The sequence below is a fragment of the Sinocyclocheilus anshuiensis genome, unplaced genomic scaffold (genome assembly GCF_001515605.1).
Source record: "Sinocyclocheilus anshuiensis isolate Anshui unplaced genomic scaffold, SAMN03320099.WGS_v1.1 scaffold1132, whole genome shotgun sequence".
NCBI lineage: Eukaryota > Metazoa > Chordata > Actinopteri > Cypriniformes > Cyprinidae > Sinocyclocheilus > Sinocyclocheilus anshuiensis.
In genome coordinates this window covers 312,065-331,648 of record NW_015552678.1, presented here as the reverse complement: position 1 = coordinate 331,648, position 19,584 = coordinate 312,065, and the positions used below count along the sequence as shown (strand labels likewise).

The window sequence follows — 19,584 nt, the reverse complement described above, 5'->3', positions numbered from 1 at the left end:
CTGTTACATATGAGACCGCTCCAGCACTGGCTTTATGGCCGAGTCCCGTGGTGGGCGTGGTGGTGCGGCACTCACCGACTCCAAGTCACACCGGCCTGTCGCCAAACCTTCACCCCGTGGTCAGATCTTGCGTTCCTCCGGGCAGGGGTGCCCCTAGAGCAGATCTCCAGGCATGCTGTGGTCTACACGGATGCCTCCACCACCGGGTGGGGTGCCACGTACAACGGGCATGCAGTCTCAGGGGTTTGGACGGACCCGCAGCTGCATTGGCACATCAATTGCCTAGAGTTGTTAGCAGGCATATCAATTGCCTAGAGTTGTTGGCAGTGCGCCTTGCCTTGAACCGTCTCAAAGGGCGCTTACGAGGCAAGCACGTGCTGGTCTGAACGGACAACACAGTGACCGTTGCGTACATCAACCGACAAGGTGGTTTGCACTCCTGTCGCATGTCGCAACTTGCTCGCCACCTCCTCCTTTGGAGTAGGAAGGTTCTGAGGTCACTTCGTGCTGTTCACATTCCGGGCCTACTCAACCGTACAGCCTACGAGCTGTCTCGAGAAATGCTCCCAGGAGAATGGCGACTCCATCCCCAGACGGTCCAGCTGATTTGGAGACGTTTCGGAGCCGCTCAGGTAGACCTGTTTGCCTCTCCAGAAACCTCTCACTGCCAGTTGTTCTTCTCCCCGGCCGAGGGAACACTCGGCATGGACGCACTGGCACACAGCTGGCCGCGGGGCCTTCGCAAGTATGTGTTTCCCCCAGTGAGCCTTCTTGCACAGACACTGTGCAAGATCAGGTTGGACGAGGAGCAGGTCCTGCTCGTGGCGCCTTACTAGCCCACTCGGACTTGGTTCCCGGAACTGATGCTCCTTGTGACAGCCCCTCCTTGGCAGATTCAGGCACCCTGTGGCACCTGCGTCCAGACCTTTGGAAACTCCATGTCTGGTCCCTGGATGGGACACGGAGGTTCTAGGTGACCTACCCCAGGAGGTAGTGAAAACCATCACTTCGGCGAGAGCACCGTCTACGAGACGCGCTTACGCCTTGAAGTGGAACCTGTTCGTCGAGTGGTGTTCTTCTTGCCGAGAAGACCCCCGGAGATGCCCGATTGCGGTCGTGCTTTCCTTTTTGCGGCAAGGGCTGGAGCGAAGGATGTCTCCCTCCAACCTCAAAGTCCAGGTTGCTGCTATTGCTGCGTACCATGACCCGGTGAATGGAAAGTCCGTAGGTAAGCATGACCTCATCATCAGGTTCCTTAGAGGGGCCAGGAGGTTGAATCCTACTCGGCCCCCCTCGATACCCTCTTGGGACCTGTCTCTAGTGCTAAAATCACTACAGCAGGGCCCGTTCAAGCCTTTGCATTCAGTTGAGATTCCCTCCTTCAGGGAACGAGGGTTACCATATGTAACCGAGACGTTATTCTGTCATGTTTTCTCCCTTTTTTTCCAAACTGCGACAAACATACTCAAATTAATCAAAATGGATTTATAGCGTTTTGGAACCAAACTCTTCATATATATATACTTTTTGGGTGTTTTTTCCAGTATTGAATGGATGCCTTTTGCATTACAATGCTGCAAAGAAAACACACTATGCAAAATCATTTGACAGTATCTCTAAAATATTATAAATATTTTTTGAATTAATTTTATTCTTGATCAGTTAAATTGTAGCAGCCATAACAGTAATAATGGTTATGTAATAACTGCGTAGCCCTACCCCAAAAAAGTAATGGAAAAGACTGACACTGGATTGGATTTGAGCAGAAGGCAAGATGTGGCAATAATGGAGAAAACAACATCTCTGAGACTGAGGCTCAGAGATATGGCTCACGAATCCAGGCTGTCTCTACAAGCGTGATAACGCATGACTATCTCACTCTCCCTCAAGACTCAGGCCTCTCCTGTATATCACGGCAAAGCCCTGAAAACTGGAAAACAAGGCCATGATGGAGCTGTCATTGTTGCCAGTTAATCACTGCTTTGGGTGGGAGGAAGACTGACAACGAAGGACTTTGGTATTGATGCCATTATTGATCTCATAGAACAATGACCCATAAGATCAATCTTATGGTTTTTGTCTTTAAGTTGACAACAGACCTGCTGCGGCACCGCAATCGATTTCACAGTCCTGAACGCAATTCCATGATACAAGATATCACAATGGGCACATATACAGACAAATACATACATACAAAATGTGGACACATACAATAGATCAGATAAATCCAGAGTGTGAAATACTTTGCAGATGACCGGCTGCCCTTCAGAAAAGGAAGAGCCTGCATGCAGAAACATGCTCAAGTGTTTTCATGCGGCCAGACTGAATATTTATATTGTAATGAGAAATGAGAAGGAGAGTCAATCATGAATTTCTCCACCATTTGTCACCAAGTAATATGACCAGACAGATGGTCTGGTCTTTAAGGTGGCAAGGGTCAGCAACCTGTTTGACATGAAATTTAAATATATCTTGTTAATCACTGTGCCACAAGGAATAAAAATATGTTATGTCTGCAGTGCAGGATGATTGATACTGTTTCCTAGAAAAGAAAATCATGCAAATGACCACCTCATTGTGTACTGTTATTGCCATTCACTACATTATGTGTGCTGTGGAGGTAAACGGGTGCATCTCTTCCCTTAATGATGTGATTTTGAGTGTCAACGTTGCTGCCAGAATCATGTATTCAAAGTTGTAGAGATTGAAAAGAAAAGTAACTCAAGAAAATGTGTTAGTCTGCAGAGATCCTTATTTTTACCATTGTTCACAATTGAATCTATTTTATGAGAAAGTATCACCTTTGAGAGCAAAAAAGCTACAAAACACCCCACAGTTGTATACAAGGGTTAGGCGTTTTCCCACTTAAAATCAAGTCACAGATTCTAAAACCAACAAAATTATCAAACAAATTAGTTTTATATGACCACATTTTACTGTTGCTCTTAAACTTGGGATAATCTTGCTATTACAGTATATGTTTAAGACTAATGGTGTGAAGTTCAATTTGTGAAATTTCGTCAGCAAAAACAGTTTATCTACTGTCAATAGTGTAGCAATATAGAAAGCACTGCTCACTTTCAAACCAAGCAGCTTTCTGTTGATCAACAGGACGAATCTGTGTGATCATCTTCAATCTGTTGCAAAATTTGTGTGGCTTAATCTTTCACCCTCATGAGAAATTCCCTATTGTGTGGATTCCTATTGAAATGACTGAATTTCTGGTCACACTTCATTTTAAGGTCCAATTCTTGTTATTAATAAACCATTAACTATGACTTTTGCCTCAATAAACTCCTAATTTGCTGCTTATTAACACTTTATTATTAGTAGGTTGTTAAGTTTAGGTATTGGTAGGATTAAGGATATAGAATATGGTCATGCAGAATATGTGCTTTATAAGTACTAATAAACGGCCAAGATGTTAATAATAGGCATGCTAATAAGCAACCAGTTAATAGTGAGAATTGGTCCCAATACTGACAGTCAGTGTTACTGAATTTCCCCTGAAAGCAATAATCCCATAAAGATCCCAAAACTTAATTTTTCCTGTACACTATAAAAAAATTAAATGATCAGTAAGTCATGGCAACTTACGTTTTTATATTACTTTAACTCATCAAAATATGTTCAGCTATTTCAACTGTTTATGTGTTACATGTTACGTGATGTTTTTAAGTTGAAATAAGTGGAAATTTTTTGTAGTGTTTATTTTTAACCTTTCCAAACAAACCTTCTATGAGCGCTGAGATTCTGTGGAATCTTCATCATGACTTATGCTTCATAGTCAAATTACAGATCGAACAATTGTTTCCGAATAAATTTCTTTGCAATGCATCAAAGGATGAGTACCTCGTTCCCTCAAAAAAAGACAAGTATATCGTTTTGTTCTTTTGTCTTTTTCTCTGATTCTCAAATACTTCTATGCTTCAAATCAAAGTGTATAATGTGTTTCTTCTCTAGATGGTTTGGTTCCTAGCTTAACTTTTTTACATAGCTTAGCTATTCACTGTTTATTGAGGATTTAATAAAAAAAATGCCTATAGAGAAAATAAATGAGAAAAATATTTCTAGAACCAGGGTCATTGAAAAAAATGTGGAGGATCACTCCATTTTGGCAAAGTTTATAATTAATATTGCTTGTGTATACTGGCTGCCATTACTCTAATAGATGTTGCTACAGGTGTTGCTATTTGTGCTTGGTCTATTATATCAACAGTTCAAAAAACTGAATTTTGAGGTGTGAAAATGTAAATGACTCGTAATAGACTGTGCTGTGTTCACACTCACTTCGCCTTCGACAATCCCCCGTAACACAGCTGGCAGAAGAGACTGAAACATATGGGAGCCCAATACAGGACTTACTTTTATGGCAATTTCAACAACCTGTAAGAAACGAAAGGAAAGAGAATTAAAGTGGGCAAGAGCAGAAACTGAAAGTCTAACAGCCTAAAATTTCCAAGTACTCAAAATGCATGTGAGCGATTTGAACGCTCATCTTTAAATTCATCGGTTAGATGTTCAACTGTTTATCCACAGTGTGAAATCAAAACCTTCATACTGCATTATGTTTTGTTTTCTGCAAAAACTTTAAAAACATGGGTTCCACATTACTTGGGCAGTATGTTAATTATAACACTATGGAGGAAAATGTTTTGGTTAGATTTGTTCAAATGGGAATAAATCAATGTACTCAAATCTATCATATTTTTTAGATCCCAAAACAGATTAATTTAGAAATTTTTTTTTTTTTTTTAGAGAACTGAGGTCTTGGGGAACTCGCACATAAAGAAAGAGAAATCTTAACAGAACAGCAGGGTCATATATGGCTTGTTCAAGGGCACAATGGTGGTTGTTCAAGTCTTTTTTTATGCAGGAATCAAACCACAGGGACTCTATTAATATATTTTAACATCATCGTGAATCGAGAAGGAGAAGCCCTGGAACAAGCCTACTGGCATGGCCTTTAGGAAATGGAATGGGCAAATAAAAAGCACATCAAATTACTGTGAATTTCACAACTCTGTTTAATATTATATCACCAGCAAAATCAGATTGAATATATCATAAATATTCTATATATCACCCAGCCCTGCTGCACACTTCTGACCTTGAGGACAACCAACTAATTTTCAATGAGGTAAAATTGCCTAGCTGTTCTGAAAGAGGGCAAGAGGAGCTTGTAGTTGTGTGAATTCTGTTGTCAGACTATGTATTGGCTTAAGAAGGGATCTTGGCAGCCCAAGGCCATTACCCTCCTATTCCAGCCTCACTTTGACAGGATGCAGGATGAACCGCTCCCTCAAGGTGCGTTACGGTTTTCATTTTTCTTCTTCAGTCCACTGGTGCACACACAGCCTGGCACATATAGCCGAACTTTACTTAAGTGACTAATGAGGGGTAATCTAGAAACAACATATATAAACGAATGCGTCTGATGTATCTGGATTACAGCCATGATGGAGTAGAAAGCTTGAGCTGGCACAGCCTTCCCAAACTGCTGCGGGAAATACGCCACTTTCTCTTTCAAAGCGTAAAAAGAAACAGGAAAACAAAATGTAAAAATACTTGGATACACTTTACTGTTTTGTGGTTCACTTACATTTACATTTACATTCTGCACATTGTTGTAAACAATTTTTTTAAAAGGGGTCATGAACTGCCTTTGTTTTTTATTTTGAACTGTTCTCTGAGGTCCACTTATAATGTTATCAAGATTTTTATATCAAAAAACATAATTTTAAAGTAATAAGCTATTTTCTGTCCAGTTTTTAACCCCCCTCATCAGAATGCTCTGTTTGAATAGGCGTGGCGGATTGTAAACTCGGAAGTAAACGCCCACTGCTATGATTGGCTAAAGGCCCGTTCACACCAAGGATGATAACTATAAAGATAACGATATTAGCATCCACACCAGCGATTGTCTGTTTATTCTCAGCACATGCTCGTCTGCCGCTTTAAATTATCAAGCTCGTTATAACAGGATTCTGATTGGGTGTCAATGTTTTTATCGTTTATCAGCTAGAAAACAAATTATTCTGAAAGTGATTCCAACTATATATAATATATAATTTCTCTGTGCCTTTATCGTTATTGTCACGAATCCTGTCCATGGACTTCCGTTCGATCGCCACCAGAGGTCACCCTTCCGTTACATTGACTCTCGCACTACACAAACTGTTACACATCACCCTGGACTACATTTCCCATGCTCCATTGCACTAATCACAAGCTCATCTGAAACCAATCACACACAGCTGCTACCAATAACACACACTATATAAATCAGTCTCACACCACCATTCAACGCCGAGTATTGTTTAGTGTTTATCTCTCATCTAGTGATAGCTACTTTACGGAGCCATTCCAAGTTTCAGAATCTAGTATAGCCTTGTTCTTAGTCTGTTTACCCGTGTCTTGATCCTTGCCTGTTATCTCGTTTTGTCTGATCTCTGCCTGCCCTGAAGTTTATAGCCTGTTCTGGAATTACCCTTTGCCTTGCTGTTTCGGACTGTGTTTGCACCTCACCTGCACTCTAGCTCGTCTTGTGGATTCCCCGTTTGCCTCGCCCTCAGGATTACGTTTGCCGGAGATCGACCACGCCCGTTTACCGGACTACTCTTGTGTCTTGCCCTCAATATACCTGTTTGCCATTGTTTGACCCATGCCTGTTATGACCACGTCTCTGTCTAATAAAAGCCTGCAGATGGAGCTACACGTCTCACATCTCGTTCGCCCCGTAACAGTTATAGTTATATGGTATTGAGGATTTTTAGAACTATATCTTTATCGTTATTTTTATAGTTATCGTCCTTGATGTGAACGGGCCTTAACATTTGTGCATGTTTGGCAGCCTACATCCTTCATAGAGTGCATATCAGTACATGTCAAATCGGTGGGCAGGGCTAAACAGGCAGTGATGTAGAAGCAGGTGATCTTCTTCTGCGGAGGCGGTGTGTGGGGTTTAGCCACACTATTACATCATAAAGTGGCTCATTGCACAAGCTGTCATTTTGGCAGATTGGCTTCAATATAAGCTGTTTTTAAACTAACAAGAAAGTTTTGAGTTCTGAAACCATTCAAAACCATTTCTTGAGGTAACTGTATACTACAACTATTGATACAACTTGAATTCTGAACATTGCTTTACTATCCATCATATAGCTAGAAATACACAAACCACATCAGTTCTGTAAGTAGTTGTAAGAATGTTTTTCAGAGGAGGATCTGGGCACTGACAGTCCGCAAGCTGGTGGTCAGTGTGTGTGAGCATCCAAGGACGCCACTACGGGCTCCCACTTGTACTTGGCTCCAGCTACACAGTTTGCTCTTCAAATCAATCACTAACTACCACGTTTCCCTGCGGATGTCCTGGCCAGGGTGGATAGAAGGCCAAAAACATTTTCCTAAACCTCACTGAAATCATTCAAGCTAGCCTGACATACAGCCCTAGTTTCATGCGAGTTTTCTTAAAGGATAGTTCAGCTGAAAATGAACATTCTGTCATTTATTCACCCTCATGTTGTTGTAAACTATGTTTTTGTTTCTTCCATGGAACAAAGCTTTAAAGCTTTGGTTCTCATTCATTGAAATTGTATAGAATCAAAAAATCAGCACAGATTTTTTCCTTTTATTCAACAGACAGAGATGTCATAAAAATTTGAAACAAAAAGTGGGTGAATAAATGATGACAGGCTTTTAGTTTTTAGCTGAACTATCACTTTAAGCCTGGCAAATCCTATCTACATGGTGAGCAACATCTCTATCTGATTTTTGAGTACTCTTAACAGAAGTGCATTAGTTCCTCTTGACAAAGATGATTTCTGTCATAAAAGGACATGAACTGTAAAGTCCTTGATCCGTGTACACCGTCAGACAGCTAAATGGCCTGTTATCTCTCATTGTCCTTTAGCCTTTATTTCAGCGACATCCCTCCAAACAAATTTTACCGAGAAGATGGCCCCTTCTTTCTGTGTTAATTAAAAACGTCAATAAAGAGAAAGCAGTGCCGCCAGATACTGCTGATTTAAATGAACAGTTAATAAGGGAATTACAAACTTGGACCCGATGATTTACGTACCGAACATGCTACCTGCAGTGTAAGAAGGCAGGACATCCTCTGTGAGGTTAATGGAATGGCTGCCCACACGTCTGAGATTTTCACTGCCTACACAGATGCTTTAATGCATTCAGAACAGTTCCCATGTTGAGAAGCAAATGGAGGAGTGCAGGTCTGACAGGTTGTTTGAAATGTAGAGACTCATCAAATGTTAACTTATTAAAAGAACAATTCACCCAAAGACAAAGTTATAAACTCATTCTAAAGCTGTATTAGTTGAATTGTTCAGAAAATGACATATTAAGCAGAATGTTCATGCTGCTCTTTTCTATAGAGTGAAAGTGGATGATGATTTATATTGCCAAGATTCAAAAAGGATAAAGAAATATCATAAGTCTTTTATATGACTTGTGCGTTATATTACAAGTCAGATAAAGTAATTGGTCCCACTTTATATTAATTTAATTATTTTAACTACTATGTATTTACATCAAAAATAAGTACAATGTACTTATTGTGTTCATATTGTATTGCAAATGAGTGGGATATGGGTAAGGTTAGAGACAGGTTTGGTGGTATGAGTAGGTTTAAGGGTGGGTTAAGGTATAAGGGATGGGTCAACAGTGTAATTATAAATGTAATTACAGAAATTAATTACAGATGTATTTACATGCAGGTATTTTTTAAAATATAAGTACAATGTAAAAACATGTATGTACATGATAAGTGCACTGCATTGTATTAAATATTAAATAAAACATAAGTACATATAGTAGTTAAGGCCACTTAATATAAAGTGGGACCAAGTCATTCACTATCTTTGTGAGAAACATACCGAGTTTACACTACCGTTTAAAAGTTCAGAAAGATTTTTTATAAAAAAATGATTTTATTCAGTTAACTGAATAAAATTGACATTAAAGTTTTGTTAAACATAAACATTTGTTAGACTTTTGTAACAATGTTACAAAAGATTTTAATTTCAAATAAATATGGTCCTTTTGAACTTTGTATTCACCAAAGGATCCTGAAAAATCAGTTTTTAAAATTGATAATAAGAAATGTTTCTTGAGCGCCAAATCAGCATATTATAATGATTTCTGAAGTATCATGTGAAACTGAAGACTGGAGTAATTTCTAACTCTAACATTTTAGACAATTTTTGAACTAAACACAAAAATGAAAGCACATACTGTTTGTATGGTTTCAGAAGATTTGTAAAATAGCAAAAATGTCTTGTTGACAAACGTTTTAGTTTGTTCTTCATCATTTGTGGAGCCTTAAATCACCATCTACTTTCATTATATAGAAAAAGGCGACTGGACATTCTACCTCAAATCTTTTTTTTATTTAACAGAGGAAAGAACTGGAACAACATGGGGAAAAGTAAATGATGCACAACTATTTATCAACTCTGCTTTTAATATGTAACGACTGTACATTAAGTTTACTTATTTATTTATTGTTTCTTTAGTACAAGACAACAAATAAGAAGACATGGTAAAGACAAAAGGACCACCAAAATTGGTTCTGAAGGAATAATATGCTGTATAGGGATTCAGTAACAATCACTCTAAACAGTCTGAGAATGCTGTAGATTTCCCCCCCAGCATACCTTACCTTTTATTTTCAACAGACGTCTTGTACATGCAGATTCCCACCATCAACAGACACAGAACGAGGCTTTCTATTAAACTGTCAAAAAATATACATGTACATCTCAGATAACCTTGGGCTTATTTTTTTCCAATTAAAATAGCCTTCACTCTTTTGTGGAAAGATGCTGCCTACTGGCACAATGGAAGACGCGGAGCGGGTAAACACGTGCGCACACACCTGCGCTCCACGCTACTTAGGATCGAGGGAGAAAAATGACTAAAGTTAATTAGAAAAGTTTCACAATGCCCTAAAGAGATGACACAACAACGATGCCACAATACGACACTAATATTAACACAAATATCTAAAACCTCTGGTAACGTCGCTCTTCCTAGCACTCCAGCTCTTCCTGCGGAGGCGCAGAGCGCGTTTTATGCTCCAAATTGGCTTGGGGTCTCCGATGAGCATCTGCTAACTTATGAAGGAGCAGCTGGAGGCCAAAACGAAAAGCTTTATCTCTAATGGCAGCACCCTGGCAGCCGTTCCACAGCACTCTGTCCCCCCGCCTCCAGAGAGAACTGGAACTGCAGAGCGGACAAGAACCTCGCTTTGAAGCCCACATCAGACAGGCTTCAGCTGTATGAACCCAGTATGATAATTATCTGTGCTACAAGGTCCAACTGGTTAGGGTTAGGGTTAAATTAATTAGGGTTAAAATGAATAAAATGAATTAATTAAAATTGCTGAAAATAAGTTAATAAAATATTGGGGTCCTGCACGTAGTCCTTTCATCATTTCTTCAAAGTAAAAATCTGCCCCAACTGTTTGTGTGGAAACAGTGTCAAAAAGCACGCCCCTTCTGTCAGATCTAAGAGCTCGAGTGCATTAGCTAAAGCAAGTGAAGTCGAGAAGGGCTTCAAAAAAAGCTGAGCTGACTGTGGACTACTCAAAACCAAAATGACAGGGTTGAGGAATGCGTTTTCTAGTCATTATTCTGCAGCAGTGCCAGGGCACTTCATTTCACAACAGAGCATCAAGAAGACGAGCACAAAAGAGCAGGGAAGGATCGAGTCGCACCTTCAGAACCTGGACTTGGCCTTCTGTGGTGAAGTCTCTCAGCAGTTTCACAGAAAGATCTCCAAAGGGCTTCAGTATAGTTCTAGAGAGAGATGACCACATGTAAAAACAGAGCACAATCATTTCTGTCATGCAGTGCATCATACAGTATATGTCTTAATACACTGGTTATAAGACGAATAGTTCCAGTCCTTGGTTATGATTGGCTGAAGACATTGTAAAATAACATTGTAATTACATCAGTATTACATTGCTGATGAACTGCATTGCTTGGCAGAAGGATTATTATTTATCATCAATACATTTTTATTTATTGCTGTGTTTATTTTATATGTAGTAATTGTCATGCCAATTAGTTGTTCTAACATCTTAGGGCTTATTGCTTAAATAAAATATTAAAATACTGAAAAGTAATAAAAAAGGAAAATCTTTAGTTTACATTCTTTCAACATAAATTACGTAAACAAATGTGTCTATTTGTTCACTTAATAGTCTCTGTTGCCATTTTTGCTATATATGTAAAGTTCAATTTATTTATTTATTTTAGTGTTGTCAAAATTAGCGTTAACACAGGTGATTAATTTTTTCAGCTTAACGAGTTAAAAATATTTAACGCAGGGACGGAGCTAGGATTGGCCACCCCACTCACAACTGCTGCTTTTGTCTCTTTTTTTCTTGTCAAGAAGTGCATTTATTCAGTCGCAGAATGTCTTTACGACCACATCAAATGGGAGACGTTTTAGATGCGCACTCCAACTTCACCTCAGCACCAGGTGCGAGTCAAACGAGCGCAGAACGGTACTGTGCTCGGAATGCGTGCTCTTCAATTGCACGCACAAAGGCGCTGGCGCATGCTGTACCCTGTATCTTTTAATATCAAAGCGCGAATTAAACTATGTGCATGCAATGTCGTGGTCAGCTAAGTCATGAAGTTACCAAAAAGGTGATTAAAGCTGCCTTAAAACGGTGCATGCATGTAATATATTATATATGAGTTACATTAAGAACATCTTAATGGAGGTCTCTGAAATGGTTTTCAAAACTGTCCTGGAGCAGCCCAGGACTGTCTCCCTTATTTAACACACCCGATTCAATTTGTCAGCTCATTAGTAGAGACTATAAGACCTGAAGTGGGTCAGAAAAGGTAAAGAGAGTTGAGAGAAAAAATACGATGCCATATCCGCGTCACGTTCAGCAGCGGCAGCTCTTAAAGAAATAGCAGCCAAACAACCTAAAAACCAGCTGCTGACATGTCTGTTAATCAAAGAAAAAGAAAAAAGAGGAAATCAATAACTTTTTAATTTTAAGGATTCATCTATATTTAATTTAGAATTTAGTGTTTGATAACTTCAATTTAAATTTCTGTATATTTTTGCTGAAGGGCACAGGTAAATATGACATTTATTATAATGGGTTAATGTGAAGATTGTTTCAAGTTCACTTAAATTAGAAGTTATTTTTAAAAATCTAATAAATGTTAAAATTGATAGCTCTCGATTATACTGTAATGTTGAATGGTTATAGTCAGTGGTTAAACATTAGGGGGAAAACAATTTTATAGAGACATCAGTATTATTGGTATCAGTGATACTGGCCTTCAGTCATAAAAAAGATGCCATTAAACAAATATTAAAAATATACTGTCTTTATGTTGTTTTTGTACATTATTTTGAAGATTGAATATAAAATTATTGCAATATAAACGTATATTTAAAAACGTTAATCATAGGTGGGATTAAACGCAATTAATTTCAGAAAACATTTGATTAATTTGCTAATTTTTTTTAATCGATTGACAGCACTAAGTTATTTTTGTAATTATGAGAAATATTCCAGGTGTTTCATAATTTTTTTTCTATTATCAAATTAGAAGTTTCCCAATAAAACATTTTGGGAATACTCTTTTAATTCATGATTAATTGATTGTTCCTGAGACCTCAAATTCACTTTTAACCCTGTTAATATATTGTGATGTCCTTTTAATTAACAGCCACCAGTTTCTTAAACAGATAACGTCATCCTCCAAAAAACAACTTTTTTTTTTTTTATGGGAAAATGACAACATTAGCAATGAATGTGATCAATTCTGAGGATTGGTTTGTCTGATTTTAAGGTTTGTTAAAACATTACTATAATGTAAAAATTTTCAGAGGATGGTGAAAAATATCAGTTGAGCTCACTTTACATTTTATTTTCAACCTGTTACACACCCTGTTCATTTACTTAGAGTTGTGTACACAAAATCTATAAAAGTTGCATAGAATTGTATAATTTTTTATAGATAAGTATAGATAAGTTATAGAGCTTAAAAGGTCCTGCCAATAAGCACAACCCTGCAGAAGTCACTTATTATAAAAAATATTTCAAACCGAAACATCACACACTAGTCTGTTCAGATTTATGCCACATTCATCTTTTGAGAAAGTGCAAATAAGGTTATGTTCACACAGCCATTCCTATCTTTGAATGTCTGCTTAGTTGAAGTCTTTTTCCCACCAACCTGTAAGAAATCTGTAGCCGAGAGATAAATGTAGGCATTGATGATCTGAAAGCACGTGCGCATGTTCTCCGAGCTTAGTTCTGAAATAGAGAAACAAAATAAGAACGATACCAGGGTGAAGCAATATCACAGAGCAATATCTCTGAGAGAAAAATAACAGGTAGGAGAGAACATGAACACCAGCAGTGAGTGTTCAGACAGAAGCTGCGTGTGGAAAGACAGGAAAATGGTTACATTTCATATAACAAAACATCAGTCTGCAGCACAGACAACTCCGCGCCGCAACTCTGACTCATCCAGAACTCACACTCCTTCAGACGGAAGACAAGACAACAGGAAACAACCGCAGTGGTAGACCTATTTAAACCTTTATGCAACAACATCTTAGTTTAAGTAGGACTGATTACGCACACACTACCATTTAAAACGTTTGGGGTTTGTACGATTTTCAATATTTCTAAAAGAAGTCTCTTATGCTGACCAAGACTGGATTTATTTGATCAAAATACAATAAAAACAGTAATATTGTGAAATATTATTACGATTCAAAACAACTACTTTCTATTGTGATATATTTTAAAATGTTATTTATTTTTGTGATGGCAAAGATGAATTTTCAGCATCATTACTCCAGTCTTTAGTATCACATGATCCTTCAGAAATCATTCTAATATTGATTTGCTGCCCAAGAAACATTTATTATTAATTTTAAATGCTGAAAACATTTGTGCTGCTCAATATTTTTGAGAAAACATGACAGTTTTTTCAGCATTCTTAACATTTTTGTTTTGTAAAAATTTTAACATTTTACTGTCACTGCTGATCAATTTAATGCATCCTTGATACAAAAAGATTAAAAATTAATGCTTGTTTAATATATATTTTTTTAAAATACAGAATTAAGATGCATTTGTTGAACCTAAAATTTGACAGTGTTTTGTAGCAGTTTTATGGAAATAAAACATTTTGTGATGTATATTCATTGTCTTCATTAAAATAATGCAATGTCTTTTAATGAAGTTCATATGGAGACTTTTCTCAGCTATAATCGATATATGTAATTAATTTTAATTAGCCTTTTTTCAAACTTGCCCATTTTCCTTTTGGGGCTCGAGTGAAGTGCAGAAATCAAGGTTAGACTACACTAAGCTGTAAGTAAAGAGATAATCATACAGCAATTACAGTAACATATACATCAATACACATCGGCACAGCAATGAACAATGAGTCTATTTCCACAGAGCAACTGCAAGCAAGGAGCAAGCCACTCATCTGCTGCTTATCTTGCTATTTATTGCTACAGTTGCTATGGGATCCATTAATCACTTTGACACAGTACTTTCAATTAGATGTTGTGGCTGATCTTATTGAGCTTAAATTGAACTGTGGCTTTTATCATGTTAAATAAGACTTTAATATTATCTTTTAAAATGATTTTAATGGACTTCCAGGGGTTACTGGGAAAATCAGGACACCGTGGAGGCCGGCTGTCCCGGCTTCCCTTTGCAGACGACCTTGCACAAAGCCATGGTGACCTCAGCTGAAAAAAAACAGTGCAAAATGTCTCAAAGACTGAACAGGATTTGGGGTGAATTTCAAGGGCTTTAGGATGGGGTGACCCTTATATTGTTAACAGTAATGAGAGATGGCACAATCACTGCTTCAACTGTGCCTGGAACCGCAGCGTGTTTTGTACTTTTCAAAGGTCAAGAGGGTCTCCATTCTGCACAACCTTACGGTGACACACACAGCACTTCTGCCATCTTCAGCTGATGATCTAAAGATAAAATTGCTTTTCTGAGCTGGTTATGTTCAAACTCAACATCACAAGCCCCTTTGACAGCAGGATGGACAGAAAAATGCACAAATCACTACAGAAAATACAGTGGCCATTTTGAAGGAATCAATCCATCCATCCATATTCACATATATTTAAAATAATTAAGATTTTTTCATGATTTTGAAAAAAATCTATTATGCTCACTAAGGCTGAAATGATTAGTCAACATAATCGACAACATCTAGCCTTAAATCAAGCAGCTTTACAGTATTAAACATGAAAAACAAGAGTCAGTGTCACTTTAAATTAAAATTACAACTTGATTTTCTGTTATAAAGCAGCTCTCCAATGTGGAGCTAGCTAATGATAAAATCTTTTTATTAGTGGGAAAGAAATTGTATTCCATTAAAGTGATAGTATGGTTTGCAGAGATCAAAGCTTGATCTAGTTCAGGACTGTTTTGATTATCATAACCCTATAAGGTAATTTAAGAGAGATTATGTTGTGAATAAAATATCCAAAAAGAACACATCTTACCTTTATTTTGTTTCTCATCCCTATGACTTACAAAAGAGATGTTAGGCAGAATGATGTGCCATTCAATTACTTGTTCATATAGCTAAACAAATGGTGAATGAGAGAGTTTCTGTCTTATTGTGTGTGCCAAATATATTTATTTGTATATAATAATTGTAATTACATAATATGATTTTCAAAAGCTGAAGTGATTACCTTTATTTATTTGTTAGAATATGTGACCCTGGACCACAAAACCAGTCTTAAGGGTAATTTTTTTTAAACTGAGATTTATACATCATTTACATTTACATTTACATTTAGTCATTTAGCAGACGCTTTTATCCAAAGCGACTTACAATTGGGGGATACATAAAGCGATTCTTCTTAAGAGGCAAACAGACACAGGAAGTGGTTGTAATACCAAGTTCTTAGACATTGTTCAAATAAGTACAAGCTAGAAAGAGAAGGAATAAATAAAGAGAGAGAGTTATTTTTTATTTTTTATTTATTTTTTTTTTATGATGAAGTCAAGTAGCTTCGAAAGAGATGGGTTTTCAGCTGTCGCTTGAAAATTGTCAGGGATTCAGCATTCCGGATAGGGGTGGGAAGATCGTTCCACCAGCCAGGAGTGGTGAACGAGAATGTTCTGGAAAGTGATTTTGAGCCTCTCTGTGATGGTACCACGAGGCGTCGCTCACATCATCTCAAAGCTGAATAAATAAGCTTACCATTGCTGTATGGTTTGTTAGGAAAGGACAATATTTGGTTGAGATACAACTATTTGAACATCTGGAATCTGATTCTCAAAATATTGAGAAAATTGCCTTTAAAGTTGTCCAAAACTAATCAAAAATTAAGTTTTGATATATTTATTGTAGGAAATTTACAAAATATCTTCATGTAATATGATCTTTACTTAATATCCTAATGATTTTTGGCATAAAAGTAAAAGTAAAAATAAAAATAATTTTGACCCATACAATGTATTGTTGGCTATTGCTACAAATATACCCGTGCTACTTATAACTGGTTTTGTGGTCCAGGGTCACATATGTATACCTCAATATTCTAACTAATTGCAAAAGCTGAATAATTAATCAAAGTCTACTGATTAATCAGTGAAACAATCGATGATTAGCCAATTAATCGTTCTAATAGTAGTTAGATTAATTGATTATCAAAATAATCGTTTGTTGCAGCCCTCATGCTCACCATTTACTTATTTGATCAAAAGTACAGTAAAAACAGTAATATTGTGAAATATTGCTACAACAAAAATCAAATAACACTTTTCTATTTTAATATAAATTTTAAAACTTATAATTTTCCTGGCAAAGCTGAATTTTACATATTTCTAAATTTTATACACAAACACACACATATGCATACATACTAGTACTGTCAAACGATTAATCGCGACTAATCGCATCCAAAATAAACGTTTTTGTTTACATTATACATGTATGTGTATTGTGTATATTTATTATCTATATATAAATACACACACATACAGTATATATTTTGAAAATATTTACATGTTTATACATTTATATATTAATTTTCTTATATTTTATATTATATATAAATATATTTAATATATAAACATAATTTTTTTTTTATATATATACATGCATGTGTTTGTATGTATATATACAATAATAAATATACACAGTATGTACACATATATTATGTAAACAAAAACTTTTATTTTGGATGCGATCAATCACGATTAATCGTTTGACAGCACTAATACATACATATAATAACAGCCCCACACTGTTCAGACAAAGCAGCTGGTTTCTCTGAAATTTTATTTTTTTCAACAGTGTTGAGTGGTCCATTTCCTGTACAAGAGCACTATACGCTTCCTCCTCTTACCACACGATCATGATAACGCTGTCCGCAGACTGCTTGGAGTTCAAATTATTTGAATAAAATTAAATATATATATATACACAATAAATATATGATCCTCTGCTTCCCCTAGCCATGATTCGCAGACGGATAATGATGATGAGGTACGAAACAATTTAATTTCTACCATCTCGTGCAGTCCATGAATATTTATGTCATCAGAAGAACGGCAGCTCTGCTCAGTCTCTAGAGCACCGCAACAAGTGCGTCATGAACACTGTTATTACACAGAGGAATAAAATTAGCTGAAGAACAGAATAAAGATGAAGGGGAAAAAAGAAGTGCAGAACTTCAATCTGCAACAGGGCTCATACTTACAAACCTGCTAATTCATAATTAGTCAGCAGGTATTTTTCAGGCTTTGTGTAAACAAATCTGATTTATGTGCCGGTACAATGAATATAAGTGGAGTGATTGACGTCATTTCAATCAAAGTGATAGACAATAGAACTCCTGGGTGGTCTTTCACCTATGGTCACTTTTGGCCATGTGGACTTAAAATAAAGCAGGTTAGAACACAGACTCTCATAGTTTATTGGTCTACTGACAATGTTCAACAGTTGATGTACATGAATCATAGGTGTCGTGTTTTCTCATTTTTCCAATATGATAAAAAACTAATTTCCATCATTTCAAAATATACTGAATTTACTAGCATTCTGTGGTGGAAATGACAGTTGTATAAATAAATAAAAAGTCACTTATGTTCATATTCCTCCCTCATTTTTCTTTAGTGTGGTGAAAATTACACAACTGCGGGACAGTTCAAGTTTTTGAAAGGTCGATAAATCATCGCCACACTATTGTCACGAGTGCACTGCTGAGCAGAGTCAGGAGCAAGGAACGGAGAGAGACGAGGAGTACATCAATCCAACTGGGTTTTAATTTACACAAAGGAACACGGAACACTCACGCAATACATGGAGACATGACATGAACAATACCAGACGCTGGAGCACACACAGGGAACACTATTTATACTCACAGGAGGAGGGGATGACGAGACACACCTGGGAGCAATGAAACAATCAAGGGAAACACCTGGGACAAATTAAACATGGGAAAGGAAGGCACATGAGGAAAACAACCACAAAACACGGAACAGAGTCTGACAACTATAAATACTGAACTGTTTTTTTTTTTTTTTAAATATTATAACAGTTCCTATGTAACAACCTATGGCTGAAAAGTACCTTAAATTGAAAAAGCACCTTCAAATAAATTAAAATAACACCAAACAATCATAATATTTCTTCTCACTGCCTACAATAGGTTTTTGAGAAGACGCCTCTGTGAATCGTTTTTTTTTTTTGTGTGTTAAACTCTGAAGTGTTAAATCTATTACTGATGCCATAGCAGGAGTATTTACACCACTAATGAAGCTCTGCTGTCACAAATTTCATTACATTCCTGAAAACCTTATTAAGCCAAGTATCATCATTTCAGTAGCCCACATAGAGTTAAAAGCCTATAATGGAAAATATACTGATGTCATGTTATTTAGCAGGTCTGGTAGCACTCAATAAAAATCAGCCCAACCAACCTGTGCACACCATTCAGGGTACATTACACATTACAATGAATGCCAAATATACAGGTGCATCTAAAAAAAATTGAATATCGTGAAAAAGTTTTCTTTCAAAAAGTGAAACTTTCATATATTCTAGATTCATTACATGTCAAGTAAAACATTTATTAACAAGTAAAACATTAGAGCTTACAGCTCATGAAAGTCAAAAATCCAGTATCTCAAAATATTAGAATATTTACATTTGAGTTTCATTAAATGACCATCCCTACAGTATAAATTCCGGGCATCACTTGTTCTTTGAAACCACAATAATGGGGAAGACTGCTGACTTGGCAATGGTCCAAAAGACAATCTTTGACACCCTCCACAAAGAGGGTAAGTCACAGAAGGTCATTACTGAAAGCGGTGATTGTTCACAGAGTGCTGTATCAAAGCATATTAAATGCAAAGTTGACTGGAAGGAAGAAATTGGGTAGGAAAAGGTGCACAAGCAACAGGGATGACCGCAAGCTTGAGAATACTGTCAATCAAAGCTGATTCAAACACTTGGGAGAGCTGCACAAGGAGTGGACTAAAGCTGGAGTCAGTGCATCAAGAGTCACCAC

The 19,584-nt window shown here is 37.0% G+C and overlaps 1 pseudogene; it reads right to left on the bottom strand.

Annotated features, from left to right (window-relative positions):
• LOC107667511 (importin-11-like) overlaps positions 1-19,584 on the bottom strand; it is a 149,330-nt pseudogene that overhangs the window by 11,197 nt on the left and 118,549 nt on the right.